Here is a 16,356-nt window from a genome sequence, read left to right as displayed (position 1 = left end):
CTCAGGCAGGTCCTTCAGGAAGTATTCCAGAAGTAGACATTGTTGTCATAAGAGATGACAGCTCCACGCATGTAATTGCTTCTGAAGATCTCGCTCTAGCAGAGCAAGACGCGGAGGTGGAAGATGGGGATATTGATGATCCTGACTCCATGTAGGCCTAGGCTAATGTGTATGTTTGTGTCTTAGTTTTTAAGAAAAAAGTTTATAAAGTAAAGAAAATAAGAAATTTTAAAATAGAACAAAGCTTATAGGACATATAGAAAGAAAATAGTACAGTTGTACAATGTGTGTTTTCAGCTAAGTGTTATTTACCAACAGTCAAACGTGTAAAAAATTAAAATATTTGTAATGTAAAAAAAGTTACAGTAAGCTAACATTAATTCATTATTAGAGAAAGAAAAATATGTTTTATAAATTTAATGTAGCCTAAGTATACTTTACAGTATTTATAAAGCCTAGAGTAGTGTACAGTACTGTCCTAGGCCATCACATTCACCCAGAGTAACTTTCAAGTCCTGCAAATTCCACTCACGGTAAGTGTCCTTTACAGGTGTCCCTTTTTTTTTTTACCTTCTATACCATATTTTTACTATATCTTTTCTATCTCTTGATATGTTTAGATACACAGATACTTTAACCATAATGTTAACACCTGCCTACAGTATTCAGTACAGTAATATGCTGTAACAGTTTGTAGCCTAGGAACAAGGTGTTAAAGCGTATAGCCTAGATAGTAGTCTATATCACCTAAGTTTGTGTACCTACATTCTATAATACACAATGACAAAATTGCCTAATAACATATTTCACAGAATATATTTTCATCATTAAATGATGCATGATTGTATCAAGTGTATATGTATTTATATTTATATAATACACAAACACATATATAGTTTGTTAAAGCTTCATAGCCTTTGACCCTGCAACCCCACTAATAGGAATTTTTCTCAAGAAAATAATTAAGAATTTTGTTCCAGGTATGTTTATTGCAGTATTTTTATGATAGTAGAGATTTAAAAACAAAATAAATATTCAACAATAAGACATTTTTAAAGCAATTAAGATATTTTTGCTAATCCAAAGTTTAAAAATTACTTAGTGTATTTAACTCTAAGTTCAAAATATTTATTTTATATACAAAAGGCAAGTTATAAAAATCATCAAATCTGTTCCCTTTTGCCAATGATGTATTTTTCTTGACAGCTATATGTATGTATAGATATAAATTCTAAAGATCATTCATAAAATATATCTTTTTAGAACAATCAATGAAATGTAGCATATCACATTTCCTAGAAAGAGTATACATTACTTCAAATGAGAACAAACAGAAAGTAACTGTTTAATGAACATTTATCAGGAACATTGCAGAAGATAAACAGGACATAATAAAGAAAACAAAATAAAAAATGATTGAAAAGTGGCTACAACAAAACAGCAGAGGTATCCAAAACAAGATAATATTCTGAGCAATTTTATGATGTTAAATTTGAAAATATTTAAATTAACAAAATGTACTAAAACATCTACCATAGGAAATCAACTCAGAATTCTCCAGTTGTGCAATAATACTAAAATAAACTGGACTAGGGAAAAATTATCAGAGAACTATCTCCCTAAAAGGTCAAATGGTTTCATGGCAATACTCTTGAAATTTTTAAAGCATAGATAATCCCCTTACTATGTGAACTGTTCCAGAGCAAAAATATTAAGTCACTTAACAATTTTGTGACATATTAAACCGGAATAAGATATATAAAAAGCATATGCTTTTCTCACAAAACATGAATCCTAAATCAATATTAACTCATGTCATAAATCCTAAATCAACATGAACCCAAATTAATAATTCAGCAATATTAAAAGAATTATATGCCATAATTAAAAAGGATTCACCCACATGTATAAAGATTATTTGATATTAAATATTAAGAAACCTATTAAGATTATGCATTACAAAATAAAGTTCAAAGAAAATTACTATCTCAAAAACTTTATTAAATTCCCTACTAATTCCTATTTTTAAAAGCTTTTAGAAAATAACACTTAAAGTAGAACATTTTAATACATAAAAGTTTAAAATTTTAACTAAGCTATTGAAACAAATGAAGATGTAACATCTCTCTGTATTGATAAGACTGAATATTGAAACATTTTAGTTATCTGAATTGATAGGCCTATCATCAACTTAAAATGCCAGATAACTTCTTGGAACTTGATGAAATTATTCTAAAGTTTATTAGAAAGAATGCTTTAATTATTAATTTTTTAGTGAGTATCATAACAAGAAATTGGAAGGCAGATAAATGGAAGAGAGAGAATATCCTGAAGCCATGCGGATTTATTATTTAATAAAAGTAATATTATAGCTTAATAGGGAAAGAATTATTCTTTAAAATGAGTTGGAACTTTAAGGGCTAATAATGATAGCTCTCTTATGTCCATCTGAATAGCAAACCAGATGAGAATACCCAAGAAGCTGAGAGATGACTATCAAAATATCTTTTGAGTACTTTTGTTACTGATAAAAGATAGATTCAAGAATGTGGCTTTGATATGTGGTCCAAATGAACAGCCCCAAAATTCTCCCCAGAATTAAACTTTCTTACATACAAACCTGAAAAAATACAGGGAACTCCTGCATGACCATCTTCCTGGTGGCATTTGCAGAGAATAGATCAGAATGTAGATCTTCAGTAGATAGGAATTGAGTGAGAGGAAAAAGCCAGCAATGTTCAGCTTCTCTCCTAACTACCTTTCAGATACGTCCACCTTTCCTCAGCCCCTGGAGAAGTGAATAAGGTTTAGGGGCAGGGAGCATTACTCTAATGCAATTCCCTCAAATAGAAAAATGAGGGGGCCAGTCACGGTGGCTCACATCTGTAATCCCAGCACTTCGGGAGGCCGAAGTGGGCAGATCACTTGAGGTCAGGAGTTCAAGACCACTGTGGCCAACATGGCGAAAACCCATCTTTACTAAAAATACAAAAATTAGCCAGGTGTGGTTGTGAGTGTCTGTAATCACAGCTACTCAAGAGGCTGAGACAGAAGAATCGGTTGAACCCAGGAGGCAGAGTTTGCAGTGAGCCGAGATAACACCATTGTACTCCAGCCTGGGTGACAGAGCCATACTCCATCTCAAAAATAAAATAAAATAAAATAAAACTGAGGGAACACATAAAGGAAGTAAACTCTACTAACTGAACACTCATGGAGTGAAAAGACAAAGTCAATACTTATTTCACATCATATATTCTATCTGTAAGTATTAATTAGATTAGAATTGTAGTTTTTATAGAATTGTGCTTTTTATATTAGGCAGTGGTTTCATACCATGCAGTCAAGTTCTATTTATTCCATAGCATTACCTTGGAGCCACTGCAGGAGAAATACCAGATCCTAGGCTTCTCCCTTTACTTTTGCATAAGTAACTATGCTTGTATCACTTCTACATACTCAGCTTTCCAAGTAAAGTTTTGTTTGAAGGGAGGGCTCAGCTAAAAAAAAAAAAAAAAAGTCTAAAACACCACCAGACTAAATACTTATAGGAAATAAAATGTTTAAAACGTATTTTAAACTATAAGAAAATATACATAGAAGAGGATTAGCTTCAAGATGACTGACTAGAGGCATCTGGCACTCACCTCCTCCACAAAATAGAACCAAAATAGTGAGTAGATAATCACACTTCAAATAGAGAATCTGAGAGAGAACACCGGAATTCAGCAGAAAACTGACAGAAAACACCTGAGGCACGGAAGGAGCGAAAAGCAAGGCAGCCAGCTCAGGATTAGCTGGGAGTTCTGAGAGGCTTTCCAATGTGGGGAAAGCTTAAGTGAGAGATCCCTAGTAGTCCACATTCTCTCTGTGGCTCCTGAAATCTAACCATACGAGAGCCCCTCGACCCTTGCAATCCCTGAGACTGGAAGGGTGAACAGCCCAGAGTCCAAATGACGGCATTACTCCAGGGAGGGAAATCCCTCTGGGTCCCACACATCCCCCAAGATCCAAGCAAGTACAGCATAGCACCATTATGAGAGCTCAGACCCCACCAGACTGCATCCTGACAGCCCCTGCATCTCCATATCCCTGGAGCCCTACTGACATCCTCTCACATCCACCTAGAGGGCTGCAGTGGTGCGAAACCAGCGGATCCAGCAGTTAGGCAGGACACCCAGCATTCTAGCTTATACAGTGTCCTACAGTCCAGGGAATAAGCAGTCAACACACCTGGAAGGCTTCCCCCGGGACAAAAGAAAAAAAAGTGTGCCCTCCTCAGAGCCTGAGAGCCGCCTGCCACTGATAGCAACCCTGCCCTCACCAGCAGCAAGACCACAGTGCACTTGCACACACACTAAAGATAAGTTATCCCTGCTCATTGCCACCACTGCCATCATCTCCCAAGCGTGCGTCCTGGTGACCTGGGGATCACCCAAGCCAACCCACCACAGCCTGCACCCATGCACATCACTGGGGGGCCTAAGGACAGACCTACCCAGTCTGGCACTGTTACCCACAGTGGCCAAGCACACTGCCCAGAAGCCTGGGGATTCCCCGACCCGACCCCACCCCACCAATTACCATGGGCATATGACCAGCAGACTTAACAACAGACACAGAACACCTGCCACTGATGCCAAAGCATGTCATCTGGTAACCTGGAGATCACCCTGCTGGTTCACCACCACTAGCATCTGCACTCTTCCCCGGGGCCTGAGGACAGGCCCACCCAACCTACTGCCATGACCACTATCAGCACCCACCCACACCCAACACCTGAAGGCTTGGAGGCCAGCCCATCCAGTCCACTGCTGCCACCACTAACATCAGTATGTGCTGCCCAGGGAGGCTAAGTGTTGCCTAGCGATTTCTACTGTCATTGCCTATTCATACTACCCAGGGGTCCAGGCAGCCTCTCACTCACCCAGTCAACCATTGACACTACCACACCCAAGCAAGCTGCCTGGAGGCCCACGAATTAGCCTACCACAGGCCTGCATTCATTGACCAGAGGAGCAAAGAAAGGCATGCTCCACCCACTGATGCCACAACTGGGACCCAAGGACTGGCTCATTTGGCATCCCTGACCCCAGCAAAGCTTCATCACAGCCTCCACTATAACCACAGCCTAAGCCACTGAGGTTATGAGAGACACCACTGATACTATTTACAACCAAATAAATCATTTAGAGACTACACTACTGTACACATCCAGAATCACACCTAATGTGCCCTACACAACAAACACCATAGATACAGCTTTAAGAAAAGTCTTCCCCTACAAAAGACAATTCAAAAAACTGGAAGACATTATTGTTACACTAGATGTGCACATATTGAAGTAAGGACAGAATAAACATTTAAAAATCTAGAGAATATGACACTTCCAAAGGAACACAATAATTTTCCAGCAAAAAAATCCAATGGAAAAAAATTATGAAATGCGTGGTAAAGAATTCAAAATCATGATATTAAAGAAGCTCAGTGAGCTATTAAAAACAGATTAAAAACACAAAAGCTTAGAAAAAAATTCAAGATATGAATGAGAAATTTATCGGAGATAGATACCATAAAAAAGAACCTAAAAGAAACCCTGGAACTGAATAATTCAATGAATGAAATTAAAAATACATTCAACAGCTTAAACAATAGATCAAGCAGAAGAAACATGACCACAGGTGTCTGAAGTAACCCAATCAGAAAAAAAAAACAAAAAAAACAAAGAAAGAAGAAAGCCAACATTGCATATGGGACATCATAAAGCAGCCAAATATACAAATTTGGGGTATTTCAGAAGGTGAAGAGAAGAGCAAAGGCATTTAAAAAAAAACCTATGTATTGAAATAATAGCTTTAAACTTCTAAAGTCTGGCAAGAGATTTACACATCCAGATACAGGAAGCCCAGATATCCTGATAGAGTTTGAATATGGGTGCCTGCCCAAATCTCATGTTGAATTGTAAACCCCAGTATTAGAAGTGGGGCCTAGTGGGGGGTAACTGAACATGGAGGTGGATTTTTCACGAATGGATTAGCACCATCCCCTTGGTGCTCTCCTCACAATGTGAGTGAGTTTTCATGAGACCTGGCTGTTAAAAAGTCTGTATCTCTCCTCTTTCTCTCTTTCTCTCCTTCTCTCCTCCTTTCCTCCTCTCCTACTCTCTTCCTCTCTTCTTCTTCTTCCTCTTCCTCTTCCTCTTCATCTTCCTTCTCTCTCTCCCTCTCTCTCTCTCTCTCTCTCCTGTTTTAGCCATGTGAGTTGCCTTCTCCCACTTTACCTTTCGCCATGAGTAAAGCAGCTCCCTGAGGCCTCCCCAGAAATAGATGCTGGAGCTATGCTTCCTTCACAGCCTGCAGAACAGTGAGCCAATCTTTTCTTTTATATTCCCCAGTCTCAGGTATTTATTTATAGCAATGCAAGAATGACATAATGCAGATTCCCAAGTAGATACAACACATAAAGTTTCTCCAGGGAACATTATAGGCAAATTGTCAAAAGTTAAAGACAAGAAGAGAATTATAAAAACAAAGAGAAAAGCATCTAGTCACCTATACAAGAAATCTCATGAGACTATGGTGAATTTCTTAGCAAAAGTTAAAGCCAAGAGAATGGGAGGAGGATAGGATATATTCAAAGCACTGGAAGAAAAAAAAACTATTGACCAAGAATACTACAGCCTGCAAAGTTGTCCTTTATAAATGAAAAAGAAATACAGTCTTTTCCAGACAAGGAAAAAATAAGGGGATTCATTGCCACTAGACCAGACCTACAAGAAATGTTTAAGGGGTTCCTATATCTGGAAGTGAAAGTATCATCAGAAACTATTATATACAACCATATGCTATCAAACTGAAAAAGCTAGAGGAAATGGATACATTTCTGGAGACCTACAACCTATCATGACACAATCAGAAAGAAATAAAAAACCTGAACAGACCAGTAATGAGTAGTGAGACTGAAAAAGTAATGAAGTTTCCCAAAAAAGAAAAGCCCAGGACTGGATATATTCATGGCCAAACTCTACCAAATGTATAAAGAAGAACTAATGCAACTCCTGAAACTTCCAAAAATTTGCAAGAGGAAGAATTCTCCCTAAATCATACTATGAGACCAACATCAGGCTGATACCAAAACCAGACAAGGACATAATAAAAAAGGAAAACTAAGCCCAGTATCCCTGATGAATATAGATGCAAAAATCTTCAACAAAATAGTAGCAAATCAAGTCCAACAGCACATCAAAAAGATAATATGCCATGATCAAATAGGATTTATACCAGGGATGCAAGAATGATTCAACATATACAAAATCAATAAATGTGATATATCATATCAATAGAACAAAGCAAAAAAAATCATATGATCTTCTCAACAGACACAGAAAAGCATTTGATAAAATTCAACATCCCTTCATGTTGAAAATTCTTGACAAAGTAGACATAGAAGGAACATACCTCAAAATATTAAAGTCTGTATATGACAAACCCCAGCTAACATTATGCTGAATGGGGAAAAGTCAAAAGCCTTTCCTCTTAAGAACTGAAGCAAGAGAAAGACACATGCCTTTACCACTTATAGTCAACATAGCACCAGAACTTCTAGTCAGAGCAATTAAGCAAGAGAAAGAAATAAAGGTCATCCAAAATGGAAAGGAAGATATCAAATTAGCCTTGGTTGCAGATAACATGATCTTATACCTAAAAAACCCTAAAGACTCCACCAATAAAAAAATTAGAGCTGATAAATAAATTCAGTAAAGTTGCAGGATATAAATCAATATACAAAAATTAGTACTATTTATATACACCAATAGTAAACAATATTTAAAAAAATCAAGAAAGCAATCCCACTTACAATAGCTAGAAAAATATTAAATACCTGGGAATCAATGTAACAAAAGAAGTAAAAGGTCTATAGAAAGATAATTATAAATCACTGATGAAAGAAATTGAAGAGGACAATCAGAAAATGAAAACAGATTTCATGCTCATGAGTTGAAAGAATTAATATTGTTAAAATGGCAATACCCCCCAAAGCAATTTATAGATTTAATGCAGCATTCCTCTTCATAAAAAGAGAAAAACAATCCTAAAATTTTTATGGAACCAAAAAGTGCCTGAATAGCCAAAGCAATCCTGAGAAAAAAAGAATAAAGCTAGGGGCATCACAATACCTGACTTCCAAATATATTACAAGACGATAGTAACAAAAACAGCATGGTATTGATATAAAAATACACACATAACCCAATTGAATAGAATAGAGATGCCAGAAATAAATCCATGTATTATGGCCAACTCATTTTCAACAAAGGAGTCAAGAACATACACTGGGAAAAGATCATCTTCTTCAATAAATGGTGCTGGGAAAACTGAATATCCATATGCAGAAGAATGAAACTAGGTCCCTATCTCTCACCATAAACATAAATCAACTCCAAATGGATTAAAAACTTCAAGTTTGGACCCAAAACTATAAAAGTACCTGAAGAAACACAGGAGAACACTCCAGGTCATTGGCCTAAGCAAATATTTTATGGCTAAGACTGCAAAAGCACAGGCGACAAAAACATAAATAGACAAATGGAACTATAGTAAACTAAAAAGCTTACTTCTGCACAGCAAAGGAAAAAATCAACAGAGTGAAGAGACAACCTGTTCAATGGGAAAGAATATTTGCAAACATTTCATCAGATAAGGGACTAATATTCAGAATATACAAGGAACTCAAGTAACAGCCAAAAAACAAATAATCCCATTAAAAAGTAGGCAAAGTTTCTGAATACACATTTCTCAAAAGAAGACATACAAATAGCCAACAGCTATGTAAAAAATGTTCAACATCATTAATCACCAGGGAAATGCAAATCAAAACCACAATGAGATATCATCTTACCCCAGTTAGCGTGGCTATTATCAAAAAGACAAAAAATAGCAGATGCTGGTGAGGATGCAGAGAAAAGGAACTCTGTTGGAGGGAATGTAAATTGATACAGTCATTTTGAAAAACAGTATGGAGATTTATCAAAAAACTGAAAGTAGAAGTACTATACAATCCAGCAATTCCTCTACTGGATATTCATTTTTAAAAATCAGTATATCAAAAGGATAATTGCATCCCCACATTTATTGCAGCACTATTCACAATAGCAAAAATATGAAATCAACCCAAGAGTCCATCAATGGATGAATGGATAAAGAAAATGTAGCATATATACACAATGGAATACTACTCAGCCATAAAAAAAATCCTTTCATTTGCAGCTACATGGATGAAACTGGAGGTCAATAATGTTAAGTGAAATAGACCAGGCACAGAAAGACAAATATTGTAAGTTCGCACTTATATGTGGGAGCTTAAAAAGTTAGTATCAAGGAGGTAGAAAGTAGAGTGTTATTAGAGGCTGGGAAGTCTCGAGAGGGGCAATGACGAGAGTTTTGGTTAGAGGGTATAAACGTAGAGTTATATAGAAGAAATAAGGTCTAATGTTCAATAGTTGAGTGGGTTAATGATAGTTCAAAACAATGTATTATATATTTCAAAATAGCTAGAAAAGAGCTATTTCTTCAAAATAGCTAGAAGAAATAGCTAAAAATAATAAATGCTTTAGGTGATGGATATCCTAAATACTCTGCCTTGATCATTAGACATCCTATGCATGTAACAAAATATCACAGGCACCCCATAAATTTGTACAAACATTATGTATCAATTTTTTTAAAGATAACGCACATGAACATTTTCCCTCTCTCAACACAGGGAAGATTTTCCTGGCATAAAACAATTAAAATTTTAAAGACCTAGAATGATAGCAGTAGGTAGGTAGGTAGGTAGGTAGACAGACAGGTAGGTGGGTAGATCGATTGATCGATAGATAGATGATAGATCGATCGATAGATACATGTAGATACATAGATACAGATTTAAACAGACAAATATCAAAAGCTTGTGTACTTCCTAAAACATAATAAACAAAATGAAAAGGGAAAAAGCAAACAACAAAAATATTTACAACAAGGAATTCAAATGAAAAGTTGATTTCCTTAATATATAAAGACTTACTACAAATCAATAAGAAACAGTCAAAAATCTTAGTTGGAAAAAATGGGCAAAGGGCATCATAGAGAGACAGGCTTTCCAGAGAATTGGGGAAGTGAAGGGAGAGTTATTGCTCGGAACACTTGGGCAATGACTGCATTCCCACCCCACCCCTAGGTAAGGATTTAGGCCACAATGTGCTCGACAGTGTCACCAACAGTAACATGCCCCTCCGAGAATAAATGTCAAGAGAAACAAGACAAAGAATGCTTAATAGGCCTCCTCTCCCTGCAGCCACCTATGGTAATCTCTAAATTCTTAGCCAAGTAAGGAGTTTCCTAGGGCTGCCATAACAAGCACTACACGCCTGGTGACTTCAACAAAAGAAATGTATGATCCCACAGTTCTGGGGGCCAAAAGCCCAAAAAGTCAAAGTGTTGGCAGGGTTGGTTCCTTCTGGGGACTCTGAGGGAGGGGCTGCTCCATGTCTCTCTTCTAGCTTCTGGTGATTGCTGGTGATCCTTGGTGTCCCTTGGCTTGTAGACACATCACTCCAATCTCTACCTCCATCATCATGTGGCATTTTCCCCTGTGTGTGTCTGTGCATCTGTGTCCACATTTCTCCCTTCTTAAAAAGACACCAGTCATATTTCAGTCATACAGTGTGACATCATCTTAACTTGACTGTATCTGCAAAGGCCTTATTCTAAGTAGGGTCATATTTACAGGCACCAGGGGCTAGGACTTGAATATATCTTTTTGGGGGGAGGGGGACACAATTCAACCCACAACAAACACCAAGAGACCAGGAACTTGGAGTAAAGGTGCGTTGTGATCCCTTCTCACCAATCTGTAAACACACTCGGCAAATCTCTACACAGGAGTAGACAGTTCATAAAAGGATTGGGCCAAATGTGGAGACAGAAATATAGGTAGCCTTATTATTATTTAAAGATATACAAACTTTAAAAACAATGGCTGGGCGCGGTGGCTCATGCCTGTAATCCCAGCACTTTGGGAGGCCGAGGCGAGTGGATCACTTGAGCCCAGGAGTTTGAGACCAGCCTGGGCAATATGGCAAAAACCTATCTCTACAAAAACATACAAAAATTAGGCTAGGCATGGTGGCTGACGCCTGTAATCCCAGCACTTTGGGAGGCCAAGGTGGCAGATCACTTGCGGCCGGAAGTTCAAGACCAGCCTGGTCAACATGATGAAACCCTGTCACTACTAAAAACACGAAACTTAGTCAGGCGTGGTGGCACACACCTGTAATCCCAGCTACTCCGGAGGCTGAGGCAGGAGAATCGCTTGAATCCAGGAGGCGGAGGCTGCAGTGAGCCAAGATTGCACCACTGCACTCCAGCCTGGGCAACAGAACGAGACCCTGTCTCAAAAAAAAAAAAAAAAAATTAGCTGGGCATGGTGGCATGACTATAGTTGTAGCTACTTGGGAGGCTGAGGCAGGAGGAGGAGGACCGCTTGAGCCCAGGAGGTGAACAGAGGTTGCGGTGAGTCGAGATCACACCACTGCACTCCAGCCTAGGTGACACAGCCAGACCTTGTCTGAAAAAAGAAAAAAAAAAAAAAAAAAGGACACCATTTTTACTATAACATTAACAAAGACTAAAAGAGGTGGCAGATCACTTGAGGCCAGGAGCTCGAGACCAGCCTGGCCAATATGATGAAACCCTGTCACTACTAAAACATGAAACTTAGTCGGGCATGGGGGTACACACCTGTGATCTCAGCTACTTGAGAGGCTGAGGTAGGAGAATCACTTGAACCCAGGAGGTGGAGGCTGCAGTGAGCCTAGATCATGTCACTGCACTCCAGCCTGGGCAACAGAATGAGACCCTGTCTCAAAAAAAAAAAAAAAATTAGCTGGACATGGTGCCATGCCTATAGTTCTAGCTACTCGAGAGGCTGAGGCAGGAGGACCACTTGAGCCCAGAAGGTGGATAGAGGTTGCAGTGAGTCGAGATCACACCTCTGCACTCCAGCCTAGGTGACAGAGTCAGACTCTGTCTCAAAAAAGAAAAAAAAAAAAGGACACCATTTTTACTATAAAATTAACAAAGACTAAAAGGTAACCCAAGAGATGATACAGAGAAATTCAGTCCGGAGGGAGGCAGCAGCAGTATTGAAGGGACATGTTCAGATGTATAATCATCCTGAAGGACAATTCAGAAATAACTATCAAAAAACCTTCATTCAAATCATTGCAATATTTATTGGATATTCAAATACGCATTCAAATATTCAAATATTTGTTGAATACTTACTTTGCACCAAGCACTGTCCTAAAGCTTCTAATCCAGTAATTCCACTTTTGGAAATGTATCTGTGATAGTTAATATTGAGTAATTGAGTGTCAACTTGATTGGACTGAAGCATGCAAATTTTTGTTGTTTTTTTTTTTGAGACAGAGTTTCACTCTTGCTGCCCAGGCTCAGGCTGGAGTGCAATGGCATGATCGCAACTCACTGCAACCTCCGCCTCCCGGGTTCAAGCAAGTTCTCCTGCCTCAGCCTTCCCAGTAGTTGGGATTACAGGCGTACGCCATCACGCCCAGCTAATTTTGTATTTTTAGTAGAGACCTGGGTTTCTCCATGTTGGTAAGGCTGGTCTCGAACTCCCGACCTCAGGTGATCTGCCTGCCTCGGCTTCCTAAAGTGCTGGGATTACAGGCGTGAGCCACTGCGCCTGATCAGATGCAAAGTATTATTCCTGGGTGTGTCTGTGAGGATGTTGCCAAAGGAGATTAACATTTGAGTCAGTGGCCTGGGAGGTGCAGACCCAACCTCAGTCTGGGTAGGCACCATCTAATCAGCTGCCAGCATGGCTAGAATAAAGCAGGCAGAAGAATGTGGAAGGACTTGACTTGCTGTGTCTTCTGGCCTTCATCTTTCTCCCACGCTGGATGCTTCCTGCCCTTGAACATCAAACTTCAAATTCTTCAGCTTTTGGACTCTTGGATTTACACCAGCGGTTTGCCAGGGGCTCTCAGGCCTTCAGCCACAGACTGAAGGCTGCACTGTCGGCTTCCCTACTTTTGAGGTTTTGGGACTCGGACTGACTTCCTGGCTCCTCAGCTTGCAGATGACCTATTGTGGAACTTCACCTTGCGACCCTGTGAGTCAATTCTCCTAATAAACTCCCCTTCATATATACATATATCCTATTAGTTCTGTCCCTTTGGAGAACCCTGACTAATACAGAATCCAGAGAAAATTAGTAGACATGCAAATATTTATATTAGGGAATCTATTACAGTACAAAAATCCCTAGATGGTAAGCAATAGGGAAGTGATTAAATAATTTATGCTACATAATCAAAATCATACAATAGAATGATGGAAGAAAAATTAAAGAGTAGTTAAGGTTAAGAAAAATTTTACTAATTTTATGGAAAATGTGATAAAATATACATTTACAGTATGATCCCAATTTCTGTATATATTTTTATGTTCAGCCAGCATACTTATTTAGCATTGAATATGTGCTAGGACTTACAAAGAGGGAATTTATATGATCTGTTAGTAAGATTAAAGGTCAACTTATATTTTCTTCTATTATTCTTTTCTCCATTTTACAGAAATTGCTGGAGAACAGCTTCTACACATGGTAGAGTACTTTGTGTTTTTAGCCATGAATAAAAATGTATCCTAAGATGAAATGGAAGAATAGAAGTCAGAAAAAAAAATGTAATTTCAGTTTCAAGTACTTTCTGTTTAACAAGGGATGGAAATTTGAATTTGAATTCACATTTGAATTCACCTTTAAGGGCAGGCACATTATTTGGGAAAAAAAAAAATAGAAGAAGAAGAAAAGCTGTAGCAAATCTTCTAAATTATGCATGGGTAAAGAGAAGACTCTGCTCAAGTGGCGAAGTTCGGAAAATCCAAGACTGAAAATCTGAAAAAGGCTAAATGGAAAAGAGAGGAGAGGGTAGCATTTTGGGGAGAGGATATTGCTTTTGAGAGAAAAGGGTTGAAACTTGGGGGAAAGGAGAAAAACAAAAGGGATATTTATTAGTTCCTTAGGTTCTGTTGCACCCTTTAGAGGAAGAGGGGGTAGCCAAAGGGTAACAGAGGTTTTCACCAAGACTGAATGCAATTCTGGGCTAGGCTGAGCTCCCTGGAGGCCCAGCTGGCCACATATACCTGGCTGAGTATTGGAGCAGGGCCTGCCTCTGGATGGAGCCCTGACGTTTCTGGACGGAATGTACAGCACAGATACCAATGTTCTCATAAGTATGGGCAGTGACGCCTTCCAGGTAGCCTGTGGCCAATAGGCATGGGCAGTTGAAGCAGGAGAAGTAAGAGAGAAGTAAAACAGCATAGTCTGGACCAAAATAAAGATAAGGGCACTCTGAAGTGGGCCTGAGGCTTTGTTAGCACACAGGAGAGGGTTAAGGATTTATGATGAAGACATGACTATTTCATAGTCAAAGGCTAATTAAGCCAAAGGACATGAGTTCATAGCTCCTTCAATTTTCAACTTTAGCCACATTTTCAACAATGAAGCTGCATGTATTTTAGAATCAGAAAAGATAATTTAACACCCCTTCTATTTGATAGTGCTCTCCTGCCTTGAAATGCCCTTACTTCTCCCATTCAGAGCAAAGACTTTTTAAATAAACACCCCCACTTCCTAATGGTCAACCCAGTGTTCTTTCCAGCCATTTTCTTTTTTGTCTTCTTAGTCGCTTGAATGCTGTTGACCAGCCATCTTTCCGGTAACTTCTCCCCTAATGTCCCTGACTCTACTCTCTCCTACCTCTCCTCCCACCACTCTATCTGCTTCTTGCTTGTTTGGGGGGTCCTCTTCTTCTAAAGTCTACCTCTCAGAAGCTTGTGTTTCCAACAGCTCTGGAGTGGGTCATCTTCGCTTCCCTTCTACATTCTTTCTCTAGGCCATCTTCTCCATGCCAACCTTTAAACCCTCATGCCTTTACTTACTGCTAAGTCTGCAGGGCCTGGAATAGCTCTTTGGACACTAGAGGTGTGTAATATGCAGCGGCTCACCTGGCATATTTGACATTCAGGGCAGATCATTATTTACCACTCCCTCCCTCTACACAACAAAATTGTTTCTAGTAATCATCATGAAATCATCAGTAGTCATCATTATTTTCTTGATTTGCTTTTTAATGTTTATGCAATGCACAATAAAGATTACATTTAAATTTTAAAACATGATTCACGTTGAGTAAAATATTTCATATATGAACTAAAATTAGGACTTACCAGTTTCATGCTCTGTTTTACTGTTTTAAATTCAAACACAAATTAAAAATTCCAGCTTGTCAAATGGTATAACAGAATTGGTGTAACCCAAGTTCTGTTTCTTCTTATTCGCAATTTGCTGTGCTAATATTGTTTATTCCTAACCTACTGTTTAAATGCAGAAACATGTAGTATCACAGGGGATGGAAATAGGAGTTGCTCTCAAAGCGAGTTCAAACAATTATAAACTTACTCTTGAAACAAATCATGCAGTTGACTTCACACATATCAGGGGCTGAATATATAACTGGAGTTCTCCAAATTAATAAAGAAGATAATGTTTGTGAAGAAATAAAGAATAAAAATGTGCTAATCTGAAGCTTGCAAATGTATTGTTAAAACTCAGTAACAACTGCAGCAATTGTTTAGAATTCAGAATAACAGATTTTTTTTCAGGGAGGAACATTTTATCACAAGCATTGTGACACATGATAATAAAAACAGCACCTCTTATTTCGTTTTAGTCTATGCAGACAATGCACTGTCTTATTACTAGCTGTTCCCGAACCCCACCATTGGGATGGTATTGACAATACATATGTGTTGAATGGCCCTAAGACTATCTTTTCAAGCAGACTCCTCTCCTAAATTTTTTTTTTTTTTTGAGACGGAGTCTCGCTCTGTCGCCCAGGCTGGAGTGCAGTGGCTCAATCTCGGCTCACTGCAAGCTCCGCCTCCTGGGTTCACGCCATTCTCCTGCCTCAGCCTCTCCGAGTAGCTGGGACTGCAGGCGTGCACCAAACTTCTGGAAACCTCTTTAAAAAAATGAATCTCTACTGCAAAGAATTACTATGAGGTTTAAGTAGCATGTATAAAGGGTCTCGTACAGTGTTTGGCCCATAGAAGATGTTAAAAAATGTTAGTTTTCCTTCCTAAAACATTGTTTGGCATTCTACTGCTTACAAAATCTGAATATTTTGAGAGAAAGTAATTGTATTTTGAGACTAAGTTAATGAACCATAATTTTATGTGCATAAAGAGGCAAATTATGCTGGTAATTTCAGTTGTATAAATGCAACATAAT

The sequence above is a fragment of the Nomascus leucogenys genome, chromosome 13 (assembly GCF_006542625.1).
Source record: "Nomascus leucogenys isolate Asia chromosome 13, Asia_NLE_v1, whole genome shotgun sequence".
NCBI lineage: Eukaryota > Metazoa > Chordata > Mammalia > Primates > Hylobatidae > Nomascus > Nomascus leucogenys.
The sequence above is the reverse complement of the archived record's forward strand: the minus strand, read 5'-3'. Positions refer to the sequence as shown.